Genomic DNA, 22,621 nt, shown 5'->3' on the forward strand with positions numbered 1-22,621 from the left:
TTCCCACCTAAGTGCCAAATCGATTCGTAAACTTGCCGAAACTCATCGCGAAGTCATTCGTTCGGCTGCCGGTCCGCAAATTGAGCGGTTTGTTTCGGACTGGTAAATCGTTCCGCAGCCATTCCGGAAGGCCTACAGAGAGCAATGATCCGGATGTCTATCTTTTGTCAGATTAAAAGGAAAATTTTTTGCTTCTCCTTCCCCTCCTCCTCGACATGTTGGCGAACAACGGAGAATTTCGTTATTACCGCGAGAACTTTTAACCGGGAAAAGTTACGCCAGTCTTTTTACAACTTTTTTTTTTAGCTTTGTGTAATATCTCGTTCGAAAAGTTACATTGCGTTATTTCGGAAACAGATATCTGAATTTTCATTGTATAAAATACTCAATGTTTTGTCATACCACATAAAGGGAAACTATTCAATTCGTTGTCATATTGAAAGAATTAAGGCGTCAATTTTGGCGATGTTAAGTGAAAATATTTGGTTAACTCTTCCAGAGAGAGAGAGAGAGAGAGAGAGAGAGAGTTGACCAATGAAAGTAATGGGACAAGCAGCAATTTTACTCATTTGTGTTTTTATATAATTATGAATGCTTTTACAAATCATTAATTACGATGAATATTAAATCCTATGTTCAATTTAACATTTGTCGAAATGATTGCGTAATCCTTCTTCAAAACAAATGAAATGCCGACAATTACAATTAGAATAATTCAATAAACGTACGCTTTTAATCTCGATTGCATATAAATAATAATGTTTTCCACTTGACGCGAATGGAACAATTAAAATTAACGCGAGAATAATTCACGAATGAACATTTTACGCTTGCACTCGCACCATTGCCGTCTACTGTCGACTCGCAGTCAAGATCGGGGCATACGGAATCAGCGTGATACTCTTCCAGATATTTGACTCGTATTCGAGGCACGTAGAAGGAAGGCGCGTCGCGTCAGCCAACCTTGACAGCGGGCGCGGATGCGCGATCCTACGGGAACGGTGTGACGTTTATCCGTGTATGCCGCGGAAACACGGTAAATTATGTCGATCGGATGTGTTGCTGTATTCCGCCTGATCCTACCTATCGATACCGATGCCGAACCGACAACGAAAACGCGTATCCGTGTCTCGCAAAGGTGGAGGAATTGCTACTTCATTCCTCGCGTTTCTCACACCGCGTCGGAACCGAGACAGATTGTCTGCCTCGCGAAACGGGAAATCGTAAGCACGGAGAAATTTCGTACCTGTAGATTTGAGCTTGGTTTATCTCGGGGAACCCTGGATTTTAGTGCGCGAGAAAGCAGATACATTTGCATGTAACGAGAATTGGATTATTTTTCCTTCGCTTCGGATTAATAATTTTTCGACCTGCGATATTAAATAATGGTAACATTAAATTCAATTAAAGCGGAGGAGCTTAATATAAAATGGCAAATAAAATTTTGTTAGATATTTTCCTTTTTCAAACGCTGCAGTTTGCACGAAGTTTTTAATTTTCGCAATTTAAATTGTAATTAAATCTCTATAATTTTATGGTGCGGGAAAAGCGATTCGAGCGGTAAAATGTATTACGTAATAAAATTGGCACTAAAACAAATTGCTACGTTTAAAATCGTGGATCTTAGCAGAAGGTAGACACGAGGCTGTTTGCTGAATGCGCGGGAAATTCAGTGGCAAAATCGAAGGTCGATAGGAAAGCGATAGAGTGGAAGGGACGAGGGTGAGAGTACGATTTACGTTTTACGGAGTTAATTGAATAGAGTTCCTTTCTCTTTGTCTCTTCCTCCCTCTCTCTCTCTCTCTCTCTCTCTCTCACACACACACACACATACATACATATTCTCTCTCTTGTGCACATACACACACGCACGCGCGCACACACACACATATACACACAAATTGTACTCCGTCGTAAGATCGCTCGCTACGATGTGAGAGGACACAGCCTATGGAAGCGCAAAATGGTTATTATCTCCAGCACCACAGACATAGCTGGCTGAGCTTCTGATTTACGAGGTACCCTCTCGACTTAATCCGCACATCGACTACTCGTTCGACCCCCGCAATCAACGGAATAGTCTCTCAATGTTCAGTTCTATCGGTGAAATTAACGCAGACTAAAGACACGTTTCGAGATATGAATCGCGACTTAAATGGCCAGCGAGAAAAATAAAAATAATCTCTGTGCATTCGGCACCTGATTTTCACTGGGTGCACTCATTTTTCTACCGTACATACTAAAAGAAATAATAAGCATAGCTTGTATGTCGAAGAAAATCTACTTAAAAATGATTCATATTCTCAGCTGTGTAATTAATTCTTGTAATAACACCCGTAATGTGTTTAAGTGAACGGTTAAATTGCCTGGCGTAATAGGTAAAATTACAACCTTAAGAAATAATTAACAATCGTATGTTCAGAATAAAATAAGTAAATATGAAAATTTTTAATTGATATAGCAAATTACGCCGGTCTATTAATCTGTGTGTTGTGAAATGGCTGCAGATAATGTTTATATTAGTATTACATTACAAAAAAATAAAAAATAAAAAATGTGTTAATATTTTGCTGTATTTCCACCTTTAACACACAAAACTGGTAAAGTTACAAAGTATATTTTTTTAGCACACATAGGCATGTTAAAAAAACACACACACACTTTGTTAATTTAACCTGCCAGTTTTGTGTGTCGAGAGTGAAGGTACTTTAACATAGCCTTAAAGTTCGTTGATTTAATCTTTCTTTGCAGTGTAGGTCAATAATATGAAAGAAAAACTCGCACATTTCATATTTTACTTTTATTTTGTAAAATCGCAAGATTCACACGGAACAATAATCACGTGTTGGCAATCGAGGGATTTGAACACGCGTGCACGTGTGAAGTTAACCGCGTTGCAAATTTTCGGAATGCCGACACGTAATTTGCCAGTAGTTACAGATACGCGGAACACTCGGCGATGATATCGCGTACAGTGAAACGACTCCGCTTACACGTTCCGGTTTATCACGATTATGTTGAGTTCTCGGTTCCGCGACGTCGTAAGTACCTATTATACAGTAATCTGCTGGTAGAATGCTACAAACTTGGTAATGTAGGAAACTCCTGCGGGAAGAAAACGGTTGAAAAATATCACGCGTAATAAGCGTCACATTTACGTGACATTTCCGTCTTGTTTTGACTTCTTGAAGGAGTGCTTGCCTTCGAGGCTTTCCGTCTGACGTCTTGGAGCCGAGATCTAAGGGCGACCTGTATCGCTGCAGCTAATAGCATCGACTGCGGTGTAGAGGCATCTCGCTACCTATCGCTACCTATCGAAGCAGCATTTCCTATCAGAACGGAAAAGGATACACTTAATGGCCGGCTAGACTCCAATGCCAATTATCAATCTCAAGACAGAAAGCACAGGCAGAGAGGCTGGCTGCCATGCAGTGCTTTTAAGGGAAGTCCAATATCTGAACGAGAATATACGAGAGGTTGATGTAATAAAGAGAACGAATTTTATATATAACAGCCATCTCGAGTATTGAATTTTAGATTGGATTACGTTAAACTTAAATTTAACTACGTGTCTTAAATTTAGTGCACTAAAATCTCTGTTTCTACTTTTTTCTCTCTCCATCATTTAAAAACGTTTCCTGTGTTTTATTCAAATAATTTTTTTTTGCTAATGAAATTAGCACGCGTATCTGTTAATATTTCGAGAATTTTTACATGGAAAAAAAATGATTTTGCTGAAATACCTAAAAATTTAACTGGCTACAGATTTGAAATTAATTTTGTTGGGCCATCAAAGTAATTATGAAAAATATTTAAACATGATAAGAAATGATGCAAAGAATTTTCACATTTTAACAATCAATTCGAGCCTCCGACGTAATTATTTTGATAATCTATCGATAATTATTTTCAAATCTGTATTTTTAAACATTTCAGTAAAATCGTTCTTTCCGTGCGAGCAATTTTATTTTTGGCTCTCCGCGTTTGCTTGGCGCATGCGCCCAGCATCAATGAACGTAGGATACACGACTCTCGAGTCGCATTCGAGAACATACACAGACGTTGTTGCTTAATCTCGCCAGGAATGCGCGGGGTTGGCAACCTCGTTCTGGAAGGATGCGCCTGCTAAGGCTGCCAAGGCTGCGTCGTGTTGGTAGCGGTCTCTCGGTTTAGGATCGTTGGAGACGGTGGTAGTGGGTCCTGCCGGCTCCCTCGGCCGCATATCAAGCAGCTTCAGGCATGGCGCAAGATTAATGCGAGCTCGTCTCGATGGTCGTTACGGTCCTAAGACGATTACATCCTCCTTAAGTTCAGGAGCCGTCGCCTCTGCCATCTTAATCGTCGGGGCCGTCGTATATACACCGTTCTAATTAGTTAATCCACCTTTACCTGTGCGTCACCGTCGTCTCGTACCCGCCACCCTGTGGAGCAGATGTTAACACGAAACGCGCACCAATTAGAAGCCATGACCTGTTACGACAGTTTAGAGGAATTTCCGACGTTACGCCACGCCGCTTTCCTTACCCACGCGGCTAAATATTTATTTGCATTTGATTGAGAAGCAAATTTCGATTGCGGCAGCGCGTGATCTCAAAGTGTCGTTAATTAATTGAAGCAGCGGATTAAGCAATTATGATGCTATGCACGATCTCCCTCTTTATTAATAGATTTTAGATAGATTATACATCACGGAGACCGCTGGCAAAAATAAGTAATATGAACAGTTCTTTCAATCATATTGCATCACGAAGCTTGGATTCTTATGTTGCGGACTAATTAGTGTCGCAATTACTGTCGTAATTACTTTCGTGCGCTTCTCGGCAATGAGATACACACCCCACGCGTAACGTAGAACGTATACGCGAGGTAAATTATGACGCTTTCGCTAACAGATGTATCGTGCGCAGTTGCGCGAGCCCGGAAGTGTCAGGAATGGCTCGCTTTCGTGCAATTTTTAGTTTTCATCTACTCAGGATATATGGCGCCGACCTCCTCTGTCTTGTGTACGATGGCGGTAGCGATATACCTCGTATTTGTTTCGTTCAACTTATCATTCTCACAAGCTCTCCTCGTAACGCTCTCTTCGTGCTTTGCAAATTTTCTATTCGTCAAGAGGAGTGATCGATGCCTCGATATACTCTTACCGGCGCAAACTCATACAACTGATCAAAATAACTTGGGCAAAGAGGGACATGATGGAGCGGAATAAGGAATAGGATCGACGTAGAAGTTTCCCCGCGAAGGAGTTAGAAAAATCGAATTTGCCGGTTATAACGAAGGATTTACGTGCGGGATTCGGTTTGGGCGAAATATGCGATGCACGTGACGCGTATATATCGCTCCCTTGAATCGCGAAGGAATGAAAATAAAAGGGTGCCGTGGGGGGGAGGGGGGAGGGAGGAGGCAGGCGAGAGTCCCTTCGAGGTGAGAATTTAAACGGTGCTTCTGGAAAAGTTAAATTAATTAAATTCCAAAGTGACTTATTATCGGCTGATAAAGCAGAAGGAAGGGGGACCCGCGGAAGACGAGAAAGAAACAGGAAATGCAATAGCTTTGTCCGGCGCAAGCGGGGGAGCAATTTTCTCGCGTTACTACCGTTTCTCGTTTCCGTGGTGAAAATTTATAATGGTACATAAAACACTTGTAAAAAAAAAGGAGGAGGGGAAATTTACTATTAACGTAAATCCGCGAAATAAAGCAAACTCCCCGTTTATATCCAAGGTTTTATCGTTCTATCAGCCGGTGCCGACTCATCCACTATTCATTCTGATATTCCTCGGCGAAAATGTGGCACGCCGCTCGCTTAGATTCCGACGGGGTTTCCTCCGTTTGTCCCTCGTCTGTTCGCCGTCTGTCCTGTGTATACGTGTGCACGCGGAGTGCACGAAAACTACGTTGCCGCTTCTTCGCTGGCCGGCGTGCACAATGAAACACGGACGAGACGATGACTGAACTACGTGAGAATTGCAGCTGGCGGAGATGCAACGTGTCTCGTGCGCGATTTCGATTAAAACTTTATGAGTCCCGCCGCCGTGTGAAAACGTCTCGGCGACGTCGCGTCGGCCAGCTGAAATTCCTGGGCGTTTCGACCTTCGCTCGATTCAAGTTTTGCCTCCCCCGTGCGAAAGGCGGTTTTATTCCCGATCGTTCTCGCTTATTCGCCACTCATCTCTGTCCGTTTATATGTATCGCTCTACCGTTCTATCCCGGTCTGGCTCTCGCGAGGAAACGCGATATTACTCTCGCGAGTGCTATCAACCGCGACAAATCGCGAGTCGGCATCCGAGGTGAAATCAGAAATTCGTAACGTTTGACGAGTCGCGGTTTCTTACCGGCTCGGTCGGAGGGCGCGATATTTTTTCCCCAGTCGCGATATATTTTCAGCCAAGCGATGGTATACGCGTACGCCCGTCATGAAGATATCCCGCCGGGGAAATAGCATCTCCAGCCATTACGCGGGAACACAGATAGATTAGGTGTACCTTATTCGTCTTCCAACGACCGGAACTCCTTCTCGTTCTTCATCCTCTCTGGCCTTGTCACGGCAGCACGCGCGTCCTTATCTTATCCTCGCTTTTTCATGACCGCAAGCGCTTTTCTCTCCTCCTCCCCTCCTACCGTGTAAGCGACGCATGCAGTTTCTCTTCACAGGGGGGAGTGACGCCTCTCGCCCGCGGGACGCGAATTTTTCTTTATCCCGCACCCGGTTCTCGTGCGCGATCTCGCTTTTCCGGCGCTCTTTCCCGAGCGCGTAGCCCCTGCAAGTCGCAATTAATTTTCCGTCCGCGCGAGAACGCGCGTCCTCCCGACGGCGATAAATCAAGCAACGGAGTTTCAATTTGGCGCAACGAGCCGTAGCCACGCCGAGAATTCTCATTACGAAACGCATGTCGTTAATCAATGGAATCGGCCCTGTGTCCCAGGCGGAAAAAACCCGCTTGGGCTGTGTATACATTGTGTTGCGCGAGACGGTGTTCGGTGATATGATGGATGCAAACTTATTTCATGCCGCGTGCGCTTGACGATTTCCGGAATCGCGCGAAACGACATTACGCGTAGGAGACTCTTGTCGTAATTCTTATCCATAAATTCACCCGAGCTCTTTATTGATGATGAGAATTGTCGTAACGTAGAATGTATTTCTCTCTCAATGTAACGAAAAGTTTCCGCGAAAAGTAATGTGTAAATAACTTAGCGCTTTAAAGAATCTTTTTTTTTTTTCGATTTTGTATCATGTCGCGATAACTGCGCTGAAAAAGTGTCGCGCTTAGGGGCAATATTGCTGTGAACGATGAATTTCCCGATGCGGCGCGCACTGTTTAATCTCGATATCGACGACGGCACGGAGAGGTCGAAAAGTTTTCGCACGTAGCGCAATGTCAGTCGAGTAACGAGGTCGTTTGCGCCCGCGAGCGCGCGCGCATTCGATCGGATAGCTTGCTCGGCATCTTGCTTACAAGACACGTAGCATCGGCAGGGGTTATCGAAAATTTAATAACGTTCGAATTAATAATGCTAGTGTTGCTGCGCGCGACGGCGCGGCGGGTGTGAGAGACGGAGCGCGCTACATCGCGCTTCCTCGGAAGAGCAATCGGGCTAATAACGCACCGGTTGCAGCGGACGGATAAATTAAATTAATCATGCATCATGTAGGAGTCGGGACGTTAGATCCGATCGTACATTAACTGAATAAGCCGCACTAAATCTTCCTTTCCGGGCACAATTGACTAGAGACTATTATTGACGAAATTTATATCGATTAGGAATATCTATTTTGATATTCCTGCACAAGTTATCGATTTCGTATTTTAATCGTATTTACGCATTAGCGTTCATTAAATTGACATTATGTCAATTTTTTTCAACGAATTTAAATAATGTGTGACGTAAGGTAGGTTAAAAATGCTTTCATGTGACTGAATCTGTTGTCGGTTTATTCAAAGGGATCTCGCAATTGATCGTTTTTTTTTCCAATTTTTGCCTTATTTCGTAACGAAAGCAAATTTTTTCAAGTCTTTTTTTTAAAGCACGCTCGAACTTTGTAATTGGACATGGCGTTACATGTTGATGAGCTTTTACTTATTTCCAAGCGCTGTAAATCATCGGGGAGTCATGCCGCGTGGGCGATAGTTGCCGCCGCGAAAAAGATATTCCTGCTGGTCATTAACGTCCGAGCAGGAACTTCCCCATCCGGCAGTCGTTATCGTATTCGGAGGTTCGCTTCTGCTGTTTTCGCAGATGCGCCGCCGCTACCCTCGCCGCGAAAGTACAGCGTTTAAAGCGCTTAAGTTTCTCCCTTTTGCATCAATTTCAACTTCAAATTGTTCAATCTCCGCGCGCGTGAATATCTCATGAGGGCCGTCGATTATAAATCTTGTATTAGAACGGATGACAGGTAATAAAAATATGATAACGAGAATAAAATTCGCGCTAATTTCTACGGCTGTAAAAAGAGTAAAACTACGTTTTTCGAAAAATTACAACGCGCGACGAAGCATCGCGTTTCCTAATTACTTTCAGTTACGAATATAAAGAGGGTCATTTCAATTTTCTCGTTTGTTAATTTGAAAAAAATATTTTTCTCCGATGAAATTAAAAACATTCTAATAAAGTTAATAACGTTTCTAGATTTTAAATTAGATCGGAAAAAAATGTACTACATATGCGACGAATGTGTTTCTATTTAGGCAAGAGGTAACCCGGCCGTTTATCTAATAACATTTGACAAAAAGGGGAAAAGCAATTTCATGCGATACGAATGTAGGTTATGAAAATGAATGAGGCTCGCGCATATATTGTCGCAGCGGCTTTGGGGCGCTTGGGTTCGGTAGCGAAGTTGCTATGAAAATTTTAATTGGACTGCGCATATGAATATCACGTATAACGTTGTCAGATTAATCGGGTAATCTACACGTCTCGCTGAAAGAATCAACATGCCTTTTAGCTTAATTGTTTCTCCGAGCTGCGCTCCGCTTGTGCCGCACTAATACTATTAACTCCTTATAGTCTCAACCATTAGAAACTGGTTCCGGCAGGAGAAACGATAAGGATACCCGGCATCTAGGCAGAGACAATGGCGCGTTGTTTTCTAAAAGAAAATAAAGACGTCCGACTTCATTCGTCGCTCGATTAGTTCTTCCGGTACCGGCTTCATCTCTTTCGTTCACGCAACGAGAGAAAACGCGCGAGTGAAGGATGTACAATTTACTCTCTAATCTATAATATATCATTATAATCAATTTTTTTAAATCATTTATTTCTTTAAAAAACGTTCTTTATTCGGCAATTTTCTGTATAATACGCTTAAGCGGTTTATCAAGCTGCTTTACAATCATTGACTCGATAATTAATTGATCGCCCGAACAAATCTGTGCAACTCATCATTTAATAGAATGTCCACTCTGCCAACCAAACATGGTCACGTTCTCATCAAGACAAGTTATCGACCGACGCTCCCTATACTTGGAGAGCGTCCAGCGTCAAGTCACTTCTTGAGACGCTCCAATTGTTCCAAGTTCCATTACTGTTCAGGGTCGAGCATCACGCATGGAGGAGCTTGCAACTAGATTCGTTTTGACCGCAAAGGATCCTTAGTCAGCCGGACTTTTCCCGTTCGGGCAAAAACGAACGCGTCACAGCTTAGTGCTGCACGAATCCTCGCGGGTCTCGCGCTCTGCTCGAATTACATGGAATTCTTAAACACGCTACGGCGTGGCGTAGCGAGGTAATTACAAAAACGCGATACTGGGGTAATTAACAAGAAATCGTGCCGCGATGTTGGAGTCAAATGAGATATGGTTTTTCGCGGCCACGGCGGCGCGGCGTGCCGTTTTGTGAGCGGTATCTCACTTTTTAAACGTCATGCCACTTTTATTAACGACTAAAGCAGCTTTCGTGAAAAAAATTCATATTCGAACTCGTCTAATCCAATTTTAAAATTTTATTTAATTGAAAACAGAGAATACATTATTCTCTGTCTATTTAAAAGTCCGTCGCGTTGCTATAATAGAAAACATCGAACATATATCGATGTCAAAAATGGAACGGTAATTCGATCAGTGGTTCCACAAAATACTCATTCAAAAATGGAACGTCGGGATAAAAATATAAAACGACCTTTAAATGACACCCTATCCGTCTCGCGATTGATTTAATTTGGCGAAATAGCATTTATTGCTTGGTTCAGCGAACCAATATAGAATTATCAATGCATTTCCATATATTTCTTGATTTCATTGGATAACAGTGTTAGCATTACGAGATATTGAATACCGAAGTATTTAACATATGCTCTCAAATAATATTAATATATTAAATTCACGACATTATATACATATCAGTGATCGCTTTTTGAAATTATATACAGCAACAATCGGATGAAATACGAGTATAGATTAATGCAGCAGAAAATTAATCACTTCCGATCGGATAATCGATCTTATAGAGTGCGATAGAGAAATGCGGCGTTCCGCAAGAGTGAATGCATATCAACTGATCGTTATTAATCTACGGGAATAAGGTGGAGTTTCTAATCTGTCCCTACCGTGGCACGTTTACGGCGTAGATTTAATCTGCATTGGATTTAATTAAAATCAAGTGCTTCCACAGTGGCATACTCTCGTTGACAATTGCATGCAGATTGGATTAAGCTCGGAATTAGAACGGAGGGCGAATTCACGCTCCGCGCGTACCCGGGTGCTCGTTTGTCCATATTAATATTCGAATACGTGAAACTAGGGCGAATCACGTTGTAAACTTTCGCGATAGAGATTGTCAATGGTGGCAAGATAATCCGGACTGAGCTCGGATTGTTACTATTCCCCGTGTGAGTATACGTACGAGGGTGAGGTATCCCTAATTTATTTACTCATTATACACGTGCAATCTCTCTTTGATATCAGCTCAGACCGTTCGTTCAAAGCTTCAATGCTGGATTAAAAAGAAAAAACGTATGTTAACGGTATTTCTTATCTAATGCAAGTCATATCTCACCCCCGACGACCTCTCGCCACTCGCGATTTTACGTTACAAAACTCATCACTTACGTGACGATCGTCGACGATGGAAGTTTCCTGTACTGTAAACTTTCAAACGATTTACCCGTATCTAATCGTAACTTTCATTTCTATTGCAGATTTAGACGGTTGCTGGTTTGGAAATCTTGGAGATCTCTCGCTTTCCCGCGCATATTCCCCTGCATACGTGGGAGGTCGAAGTTTTCGCCGATAATCCGACTTAGCATCTGCCGCTTAACAAGGCAAGTATAATTATCGGGAATACGAGGAGGACCGTTTTGTGAGCAGATATCCGCTTCGTAAGGAGCCTCCCGGAGCTGATAGAACCTGGTCGGTTCCTAAGGTACGTACCTTAAGTCTATCGTCTTAAGTCTTCTCTCTCTCACTTGATTGCATTCATGGATAACTATGCCAGATACGGTCGTCCTTGTAGCGTATCACACTGATAGAATCTTCGTTAGGACTTGCTAAGACTTTCTCGTGTTATCTATAATAATAACATTCAACTAGAACGACGTCATTGTAGATAGCAAAATTAGGCTGGAGATAAAAGACGTTGACAAGCTGTTGAGATAAAAAATTTTGTTACAGACTGACAGAGATTGACATTTGATTTATTAGCGAATTATCAGATATTAATCTTTCTTTTTCGAAAAGAAAAGTTCTCTCCCATATATTTTTGATAAATAATAGTTGCGTTTTACTGTGACTAGATTACTGACGAACATTCGTGCACAACGTATATTTATTTACTTTGTTGCTGAAAATATGACCGTTTAACACGTTTGTTTTATGGATACATTTTTAAAAGAATAACCGTGATCAGCTATTATCAATTTGTTCTCGTGGTGCATAAAAAAATTGTTAGGATGAAAAAGTATTACCATTTTTTGGCCAAGTTATATCTCTGAGCAATGTGACGAACCGAGCTGTGCAAACAGAGAAAAAAGTTTTGTGTACTCGTTACCTGTGAACGAACATATGAAAAATGCATGTCGTCGGGAGAATCGTTATGCTAATTTGCGAGGAAAACTATGGTTTCATACATCGAGAGCGGTACGTGATCTGTACCGTCATGGATACATATATACGTTTATTCATACATATATACATGCACGTCGTAATTAAATCTGTCCATTAGATCGGCGCGACAGGCTGTTTCTTCGTTTGCTCGATCCATTTCTATCGCGTGTCACTTCGATTCCGTTCTGATAGAGAAGTATCCTGGCCGATTTCAATCTGTGGGGAAACTATACAGTGAGGATAGTTCTATGTATAACAACGGCATAAATTTGCAATTTCCTTCCATACATCTCAATAATTAATTATTGTGCTACCATAAGAATGTGCGTGTATGCAGTTGTATAATGTATTATGCAATATTTTCCACCGTAATGAATATAGTGATACTATTTTTGTATTTTTTTTTTTTTCTTACTTTTGATGTGTATATTTTACAACGAAATATTTTACTCGCAAATATTTGAGTTATCGAGCATGATGCGACATTAAAGAACAGCTACCTTTTCTAATTACGTTATGATTTTTACTGCTGGATGGTTTCGTGTTCTGTACTAAATTAGCATAAAAAAATTGCTTATACACCTCATATTTTAGAATTTGAAATTATTCAACAAAAAATTACACATTTTTTGTTCACTATTTTAAATACTGTGTTACGATTTGGACAAACTTTGATCTTTGCACAATTGATCAGAAAAGCAGTTATCTTCTCTATAATTAATCACGTTGAATTTTGTAACGTTAAAGATTGTGTGTTAAAGATTCTGTCCATTTTATGGAGTTCTCTGACCTTTGTCAATCGAGATTGTACATACACATCTATTAATAATTATGCACGAACATACCGTGCTTATCGCGTGGTTATTTATATACTCCGAAGTGGAACGTAAAAGGGAACAATCGATCGTTTCTGTAACTCAGCCACGTCGGCCAGCCTTGAAAATTCTGGACTTCATTTCCGCTTCCCGCGATTTGAGTTATACTTGGCGAGACTAACGACCCTTTAATTATTCACCTCTAATTGCGAATGCTCCTTGTTACTGGAACGCATGCATTATACGTGGAACGCGTGTTACATCCGTTTTCATGGCTGTCTACAGTACCTTTCCGTTTCATCCTAGTGAAATTCAAATTTTAAAAATGCACGCTTTTATTAAATATTAAAGCGTGAATATTGACAAAAAATTTTTATATATGACATATATATGATTTAATCTATCTTGATAAAGGTCCTTTTAAGTTGAATTTTAATAATTTTGAAAAGGATAGATGTGTTTATTGTTATTTAGATGTCGCCAAATTTATTTACCGTATTTGATTTGATGAGCTGTTAATGTCAAGATTTCTTTTGTGTTTTAATTTCCGAGACCGTGTTTATGGCAATAGCTCGACGAGAATATAGGTATAATAATTTTATGCATTGGTCTGCGACGTCGTATCGGCGTATGATAGTCGGTTTTATGATGCGTTTGATTATAATCCCGGTCAGTTTTATAGAGCAGGTGGTCTTGCTGGACTAACGTATCTTCTGATTTATAGTAATTAGATTTATTCAATGTTTCGCGATATGTTCAAATTAACCGTTAATGTATTTTTCAATTCGCCTTGATGCGTGACGTATGATTAAAGTGCACTTGTTCGAGTAATGAATTATTAACGTATGCCAATATATTAATGATCACTTTGTTCTAAAATATATTCCATTTAATATTTATTTGACATGTATTTTTTAATATATTTTTTTATTAATGCATTTTTGTTTGGATCGGAGTAACTTGATGAGGATGAATTGAGAATATTATAATAGAAATGTAATTCAAATTTCAATAATATAAAGCAAGGAATTTTGTTTATATAATTATTATATAATTATTCTGTTTAACATTTAACTGTACTAATAATAACATATTTAAATGTTGGATGTATAAACAATGTATGAACAATACTGCATGAATATTGCAATAATACAATTATATTTTATTAATGTAAATAATAGATAATTTTCTATTTTAATGCATCACACGTACACGTGTTAATAATTTTATGAGTATTACGTTTTAATATGTTTTTATTAAGTGAAATATTCGTTTCAAGGAAGTGTTACCGCGTTCGTCGCACAAGTCAGCCTAATGGAAAAAATCTAAATCGTCCTAATTTCAAATTTAAATTATTGCCTCTCGTTTTATTTGGAAGGATTCAAATTGAAAGTACTTTTCGGACGTGAAGTCGTGAGAGGGACAGCCGAACGCTGTGTGCGTGCGCGCTTCTTTTCACCGGAATGACGACGAGTGACCCGAGAGTGACGGAATTGTTCGCACTTTATTTCCCATTCCATTATTCGCGGATCGTGGAAATCTCATGCATCACAAAAGAACGACCAATGAATTTACCTTGCGTACCATCCCGCCTACGTATTACTAATTCATCATCCTTCGATGTGTTCTCCTCCCTCTCTCACACGCGAAATTGCAAAAGTCTTAAATACATGCTTTTGAAATACGATCGAATGTCGAAATTAAATCCGAGAGAATTCCATTTACTGAACTAACAATCATTCTAAATGGCACACGGAATTTTTGTGACATAAAGCGTGGAGCGAGGAAGACATATGAAAATTAGATGTTGATATAATTACAGTTACCTTAAAAAAAGATCGTTAATTTGACTAAATTTTTTAATCATTAAATTTTTTCAGTTCAAATATTTAGGTATTTGGCTTAAATACATACAATACTTGAACTTTAGTTTAAGCAATTACATATTTAACTCAACTACATATATATTTAATTTAAATACATAAATACTTGACTCGAAGAAATTCGATCAAGTTGAAAAATTTAGTCGAGTTAACAATTTTTTTCAGTGTATGAAAATACGTTATCTTATGCATCGATTTGTTGATTTTAATTATTGGATATATTCATAAAATTTAATTTAAACACAAAGATGAGAGAGCCAATATCGGTCAGCGGATCTTGGTGCCTAATAATAATTTTTGTATGAATTTTTACACTCTCCAGTTTGCGCGTGAGTGAATTGGAAACTGTAATTGAAAACACAGTTCCTAATTGCGGAATACGCAATTAAATTCACATTTAATTTTACTTATTTATTTATTCATTTCGTATTGTTATCGCTAAATGTCTAATCTTCGTGTCGTTACTCGATGCACGCGATTTGATTTATTCCCACAGCATTTACTTTGCTTTCCGCATCTGCCATATTTTATTACCGAGCTTGTCGGGCACTTTTATTTATTCGCTCATCGATTTCACGTCCGTCGTATGATGTCTCGCTCGAGGAGCGCGGAATAAACGGAAGTGATTCCGACGAGATAGATGACGGAAACTTCGGATTCGTTGGATTTCGACTATTCGCCACCGTAAATTCGCGAATACACACGACCGGCACGAACAACGCATTGATTCGCGTTTTCTCGTCGGTTTATTAAGAAGTGCCTTCACTCTGGTTGACTGTTCCGCTAACTACGATTTCACGTACGTGTAGAATGGCGATTTTAACTTCTTGTACGTGACACGTATATAACGGTACGTTCACTTTCACGCATAGCTCATCGCCGTTTCCTTTCTCGCGAATCTTAATAGCGCAATAAATCTAATATATTACTCGAACAAAATACGTAATAAAAAATGTTTAAATATTAGATAAGAGAGCTGTGCGAGGCTGTTGGGAAGGATCCGTTTAGCTACGTTGAAAATTCTTTAGGCGTGGTGAACGCGAAATCAGACAGTGCTTGACCGAATTAAAATCGCGCGAGTAGAATAAGAATGTTTATGTAAATTGGCTTAAAAGCGAGCGCAATTAGCCGCCTTTCAGCATTGCAGTCATGCCTCCCAATTAATAAGCCGCAATGTTGCTCGCAACGCGTCGCCTTCGACCGCTCGTCGGTTTTATATTAGTTGTAACGTAGATATAGAGCCATTTGCGCGACTAACGACGTAGTTATGTGTTCGTTGTGTTTCAATCCGTTATTGCGCCGTCGTTTGATTAATACAAAGGACGCAATCGATGAAAGCGACTGCCGCGGGGTCGCGTCGCGCTCCTAGTAGCGCAATTAAACGTATTTCAAGTGCCGTCGTATGAAGAATATCAGTAATTCTCCACAAAAGATATAGTTGTAAAAAATATAGTCGCGCGTTTCAATACGTTATTGCAGCGCCGTTTGATTAATACAAAAGGGACACTCGACGAATGCCGATCGCGCAAGTTAAAATTGCGTGTAACAGCGGCACAATTCTCGCATGAAAAAGAGTCAAAGTGAAAAGATTACACTAATCGTTTCTTAATACCGATTACGTTGAATCTTGTAATAAATTTTGATTACGCCCGTAATGCCCGTAACGTACAATTCTGTTTTGTTTGACCGTAAAGAAATTTCAACGCAAAATAAAGCGAAAAATGTGCGCGTGTCTGTGGGGGCCAAATGTATCTATAAAAGCTTTTACTATATACGCTACATGTTGTTCCCGAATGCACTGTTGCGCCGTGTACCGCTGCCGTGCAATTAAAAGGAATCTATTCCCTGAAAATGGTGAGAGCGTATCGAAAGATAACGAACGGCTACAGACTAACGGTTACACGCTAACAATAACATTGTAACGATGAACGTTGCACAATATGCATGTTAACGATAGCGCACGCTGCACGACGATTATTTGCGGCTTAGGTTTATGTCGCCAATTAGTTTTTATCGTCGCGCGAGTCTATATCACGAATTTTGTGATTGTATATAAATGACTCGTTTCCGACCGCGAAACAGCGCCGACATTTTCGAAAATCATTAATTTAAACTTTGCAATAGTTTCACTGATACATTTTATTTTCTTCCATTTCGCGAATATATGTTTTTAAAGGACTGTTAATTGCAGGTATCGTCAAACTCAAAAATCGAGATGGCATATACAGTAAAACTCCGCTCGCGTAATATATATCGAACTGTCGAACGATGTCGTGCGGAGAGCTTTGAAAAAAAAAAAAAAAAAAAAAAAATCTCAAACGCGAACGACCGGTGTTTTGTCCATTTGTATTACTACTTTTTGCCGGTAAATTGAATTACACGTCGCGAATAATGCCGCGGAATTTAAACGAATTTCAATCCCCCCGCAAAGCGAAAATAGCGTGGATTATACGCGGGCGATGTCAACCTTTGTACTTTACATCATCATACCGCCGCAAAATTACGAGCGTATCGTGATTAACGGAGCGCATTTGTTGGACCGAGATCCCACATACATGTTAACCCTTTAAAATTAATCCGTGCGACAGATTTCACATCGATTGCCTGTAACGCCGTATTTATATAGCAGCCCGTGTCGCTATCATCGAAACGTTACTGGCCGAGCCAAAGCAGATATCGTCATACAACGTAACGATAATTAATATCGAGTTATATGAAGTCCATATTGAAACGTTTGGTTGTGATAGCGGAACTCGCGTGTTGTATTTTACAATGCGTTTACGGGATGTATGAAAAGATTAAATCGACCGTGCATGAACGGCAGATCTGACTCGTCCAGGATGTCATTAACCAACATGACGTTACTTTTTTATTGATTCACGCTACTTCGTGCCTGTTTATGAAACTTGATCCACTCAGCGGCCGTTAAAATCTAGACGTCGACGACAGCTGTCGATAATCGCTGCTTCTCGTTGAGCTGAGAGTTCCTTAAGGTCTGGTAGGTTTCCCTTTCGTCTTCTTTTGACGTCAATGTCTGACATTCATGCGTCGACATTAATACCCGTTACAAATTACACGACTATTTTGTTCGTTCAAGTTATTTCGGTCATTTGATTAGACGAATCATTTTTGATGCAACATATTGTATTATCACGAGATATACTTACAAGATTTAATCACAAGAAGAGTATCGTTGAAAAATTTGTATGGAAAGAAATTGATTAATAATTTGCCAATTTATTGCTGACGTGTGCTTTAAATAATTAAATGTCTCGACATCTTTTTCTCGATAAATTCTCAGAAATCACAACGCTCAACCTTTTCTGATTAGACGTGTAAATTTAAACAATGAGTTATTAAGTTTTCGCTCGTAGAATAATTATTTAAAAAATTTGAAATTGTCGAAATTTATTTTTATTTTATACGCCAACTTCGGAATATTCTATTTCGTTTTCCTGAAGATCCATCACGTAGATTACGAACTATGGCATTATAGCGGTAGTTTGCGAGCAGATCCGATATGCGAATATTTCCCTTCGTCGTCTTGAACGAAGAATGTGATGGCACATAGGGCTGAACGAGGGAAACCAAATCTCCTGGGGTCCATAGAAAAGCGAAGAGCGTCGGTTCAGTTGGTTGTCACGCTTCAACGAGGTCAGGGTCGCCTTTTCATCGCCGATAAAGTTGCATGAACGCTGACTCCTTTTCCCTCCCCCTCGATTTCGTATCTCGAGCGATCCGTTTAAAATTTTAAGACGCGACAGCAGGAAAGGACTGAAATGAAACTTCCGTTTTAGTGCCGCCAAGCCGACCGACGAAATCGAAACTCTGGGAAGACGATTTGTGCGATTGGATGGGCAATCGCGAATTCTCTATAAGTATATCTAGAAAAATATGGGAGCTAACAAGATATTCTGTTCAATCTGGAATCTCAGTTTATAATGAAGAACGATGGGAAAAAAAACTTTTGTTAATTTAGAGTCGGAAAAGCAAGAATATTTTATGTGATGTATTCAGAGAATGGGAAATAATTTTATGTCAATTACATCGTTGCGGCCGTCATATCTTTAAATATTGCACCAAGTATTGTGCGGCTTCTATAGCTTTGAAATTCCTCATTGACAATAATCAACAATTCTGTTTGAAGCGGCAATATCAAGTTTGTAAATTTGTTTGTAAACTTTATTTGAAATTCAAGTTAATATATCTTGAAAATTGTATAAATGTTGTGTCGTCGCCTCGTGTCGCGGAGTCGAAATTTTCTCTGCTTTACTCGCTTTTGATAACTATGTACCGTCATAGAACTACGGGGTGGTTTGCGAGAGAAAGAAAGATAGAGAGAGCGAGAGAGAGAGTTGTGAGGCGGTTTTCAGCTCGTTGAGCGTCTTTGTGCTCCGAGGTCAAGAGAACAGTGCAGGCAAGATTATCTTCCTCTCCCATTCCTCGTCTCCACTTCGCCGCTGTATACAGCAGCTCGGCTAAAGACGACTCGACTGTTCTTCAGTCATCGTTTTCACAGATTCCCATCACGGCTTCCCTCTTTTCGCCCTCTGCCCTCTTCTATTCGCCATCAAGTCGCGGATTTATCCTACAGCGCCGTATCTTCTTACTGCTCATTATTAAGCTCCCCCTTTTTGGCGAATATCATTTGCTGTTCCTTTGTTCCCAGGTACCTCTATTGATTGCTGTTCGCTCTCGCACTTGCGTTCTTATCCATTATACGCATTCACAATTATTCAGCCATCACACTTGCATTCGCATTTCACTCTCGTTCCTCCGTTTCTCGCGCCTTTTTCAGTTTCCCTCTTCGTCTTCTATTCTTATTCTTTCGTTTTCACCCTCGGCCCCCCTCTCCCAAGGCGCGATTTATGAAAGTGAGCGATATGGGGTAAGCTCCACGGTTATTTGCCTCCGGAGACTTATAATGGCCGCTTTACTGCTCTCGTGAATAAGTACTTCCTACTAAATAACATCCGCGGGAAAAGAGACGGCGCGATGCTCGCGGTCCATTACACGCCGTGCAACTCGCCGAAGTTGGACGGGAAACCGCGCGAGAGAGATTTGACCTTGCGGTCGGGAGAGCTACATTTTCACGGATAGTTAATACATAGGCAAGAGGCGTAGACGTCATTGGTTTATCTGATCTTGCGGAGTAATTGCGATCTCACAGTGCCATCGTATTTGGCTGACCTTTCTCTCTCTCTCTCTCTCTCTCTCTCTCTCATACATTTCGCATATGTAATGATGATACGTGATATGCAGTTTGGATGTACATTTGAATATATCAAAAGAAATACTGACTGCAATATTTTGGAACGATGGACATCACGATTACTGACATTATTTATTCTTATGCACTGTATCCTCTTAACGTGGCTCGGAATATTTTGCTGTCACTCAATTGTATTTGCGTGGTGCACAGATATCTGAACTATTAATTCATGTGGAGTTTAAGCCGTCTGTTAGATCCGTTGCAGCCATGTCTTTTTAAAAATTTGATAAGTTACAACAGAGAGAAGAGGAACGTAGGCAGGGGAAAACGCCTGCAGAACTCCGTTTCGATCTGCATATTTGACGCATAATTCGGATGTACAACGCGATCCGTATTGCCGAGAGGACTACGTGTCCAAGTCAGCGACATTTCGCTGACGGGATCACACGGTCTGCGGCTGGTATACTGAGAAAACCCAATTTGCGATTCCCTCGAATACTACGGGGATTGTCTTCCCCTTTCTCGGCCATGTAACAATCGTCTCCTCGATCTTGCAGAGTTCCGATGCAAGTTGCGCGCCATATTGCGAAGTTATGGAATACGGGGTTACGAACGGCGAGGTGACATCATCTATCACGTACTAGGATGCAATTATTCCGACCGAGATTAACCCAGGAGGAAGGAAGGGTCGTTGCGCGCTCGAAGGAGCACCAATCGTCGTTTTGTAACCGCGCATCTTCTCGATGAAAGATGGACGCCGATGATATAGAAATGTTGAATAATATTAACGTTGTTCTCGCGAAACACCGAAAGTTTAATTAAGGAATAGTATGAGTATTTATTAGCGTTACGGAACTAGAAATACAACATTCGTAACATTCACAAAGTACGATAACTTATGAACTAATTTAATTAATAATAATAATGGCAATGACTAGCTCGCTTGTACACAAGTAATTAGGAAAGGTTAATCAATACCAACAACCAGTCGTAACGGATAAAATGTTTTCAATATAACAATTTTCATTTATTTGACTGAAATATTACCGAGCGTTTCGATTAGCACGGAATCTTCATCAGCGATATAAATAATTTAAATTACGAAATTAATATGAGATGCAAAGTAAAAAAGGAATAGACTGAACAATGATGAAAAAATAAAAATTATTATATTCGCGAACATCCTATACCTTTATTACTCGCCTATTGGCGTTAATCTTTTCTGACTAAATCCATTAATTTTTAAAATGTTTATTTCAAAGACGCAGAATTTTCCATATTTTCGCAATAAATCACTCGCTTCAAATTATTCCATGAATTTTACTAACCTAAATGGTAATATTAGCCTGAAGCAATTTAAAAGCTCGGTAATAAGAAAACTAATAAATTATTAACTAATCATCAGTTTTATTAGTCATTGGAAATAAATGTCTAGAAATTGCATTTAGTTGCTAGGTGAGATGGCAATCTACATTATGTGGTAAGGAAATTAACCGGAGTAAGTGTCGTATGTAAGCGGGGATAATACCTTCAACGAACATTTCGCGCTGCGGGAGGACTTATGGCAGCAAAAAACTGGACATTATTCTGAGTTAAAGGCCGACGGAAAAACTGATTGCTCGTTTCAGCCCGATATCTTCGTCGTTCCATAACGATCTTCGTGCACGGCTTTTTGCTGGAATATCGTTTTGTACCGATAAATCTGCATTATACCGTCCCGATCTTGGTGCCGTAGTCGGAAATGGCGATGCCTGAGTCGCCGAGGTCGTTAAGCTTTCCAGCATCGTACGTGTGAGCTTAAAAGTGTTATAAAAACGACGTTATTTGATCGATCGCGGAGCATTATTTATCATTATCGTGAATGCACAATGTCAGTAAATCTATAAGCCGAGATGCTACCGTGATCTAGCACAATCGATTAAACATCGTTACGTATATCAACTGAAGATCTGTTAGACATTCAACAATGTGCATTTATGAGCAAAATTTTACGAACGATTGCGCTCTTGCGTTAAACTCCAGAAAGAATCTCAATGGACCATAAAGTTAAATGGAAAAAGTTGAATTTCTCACAAATGAAATTATTCTATAATATTATTGGGCGATTCTTCGAATTTCGCGATAATCGGCAAAGTTTTTAATTTCTTTAGATTAGTAATGACGCGCGTGAGCAGCAAATTTGTGGTTTATGCGTCCGGATATTACGGTAATTCTTATCGACATTCAAAGATAAAATTTCGAGCGTTCGACTAACGACTTTCATCTTCCGCAAGCGGCAATGCGAAAAGTTGATAAAATCTACGGGCTCGTCTGTCATGTCGTATTCTAGTTATGATGATCGAGGATATCCCTGCTCCCGGCGCCTTCCTTAACGCCGATAATATTTCAATGCTGGGTCAGGTGGTGAATATGACGATGCCGGGGGAAGGCGAAGGTTAGAAGAAATTACGGCAACTGTCGATAGTCATTGCCCAGAAAGCTGCCAACGAATCGACCGAGATTAATCGTCGAGCGACGTGAAGCAAAATTTCGCTTCAGTTACTTATGAGCGAATATAAAACATATTTAGAATACATGATAGATGATGTTTTGTCACAGATTGTTGGAGTTGGAGCATTACGGCTCTTTTCTGATAAAAAAGTTCATTTATCTAATGACGATAATATATCGAAA

At 40.2% G+C, this 22,621-nt stretch overlaps 1 protein-coding gene across 1 annotated transcript in view; it reads left to right on the forward strand.

Moving 5' to 3' along the window:
- Nucleotides 1–22,621, forward strand: part of LOC105198047 (putative polypeptide N-acetylgalactosaminyltransferase 9) — a 197,252-nt gene that overhangs the window by 34,171 nt on the left and 140,460 nt on the right. The window contains 1 exon segment of the mRNA XM_026134663.2: nt 11,135–11,358. The gene's annotated coding sequence lies outside the window, so the exon portion shown is untranslated.

This window comes from Solenopsis invicta, chromosome 9 (genome assembly GCF_016802725.1).
Source record: "Solenopsis invicta isolate M01_SB chromosome 9, UNIL_Sinv_3.0, whole genome shotgun sequence".
NCBI classification, from domain to species: Eukaryota; Metazoa; Arthropoda; class Insecta; order Hymenoptera; family Formicidae; genus Solenopsis; species Solenopsis invicta.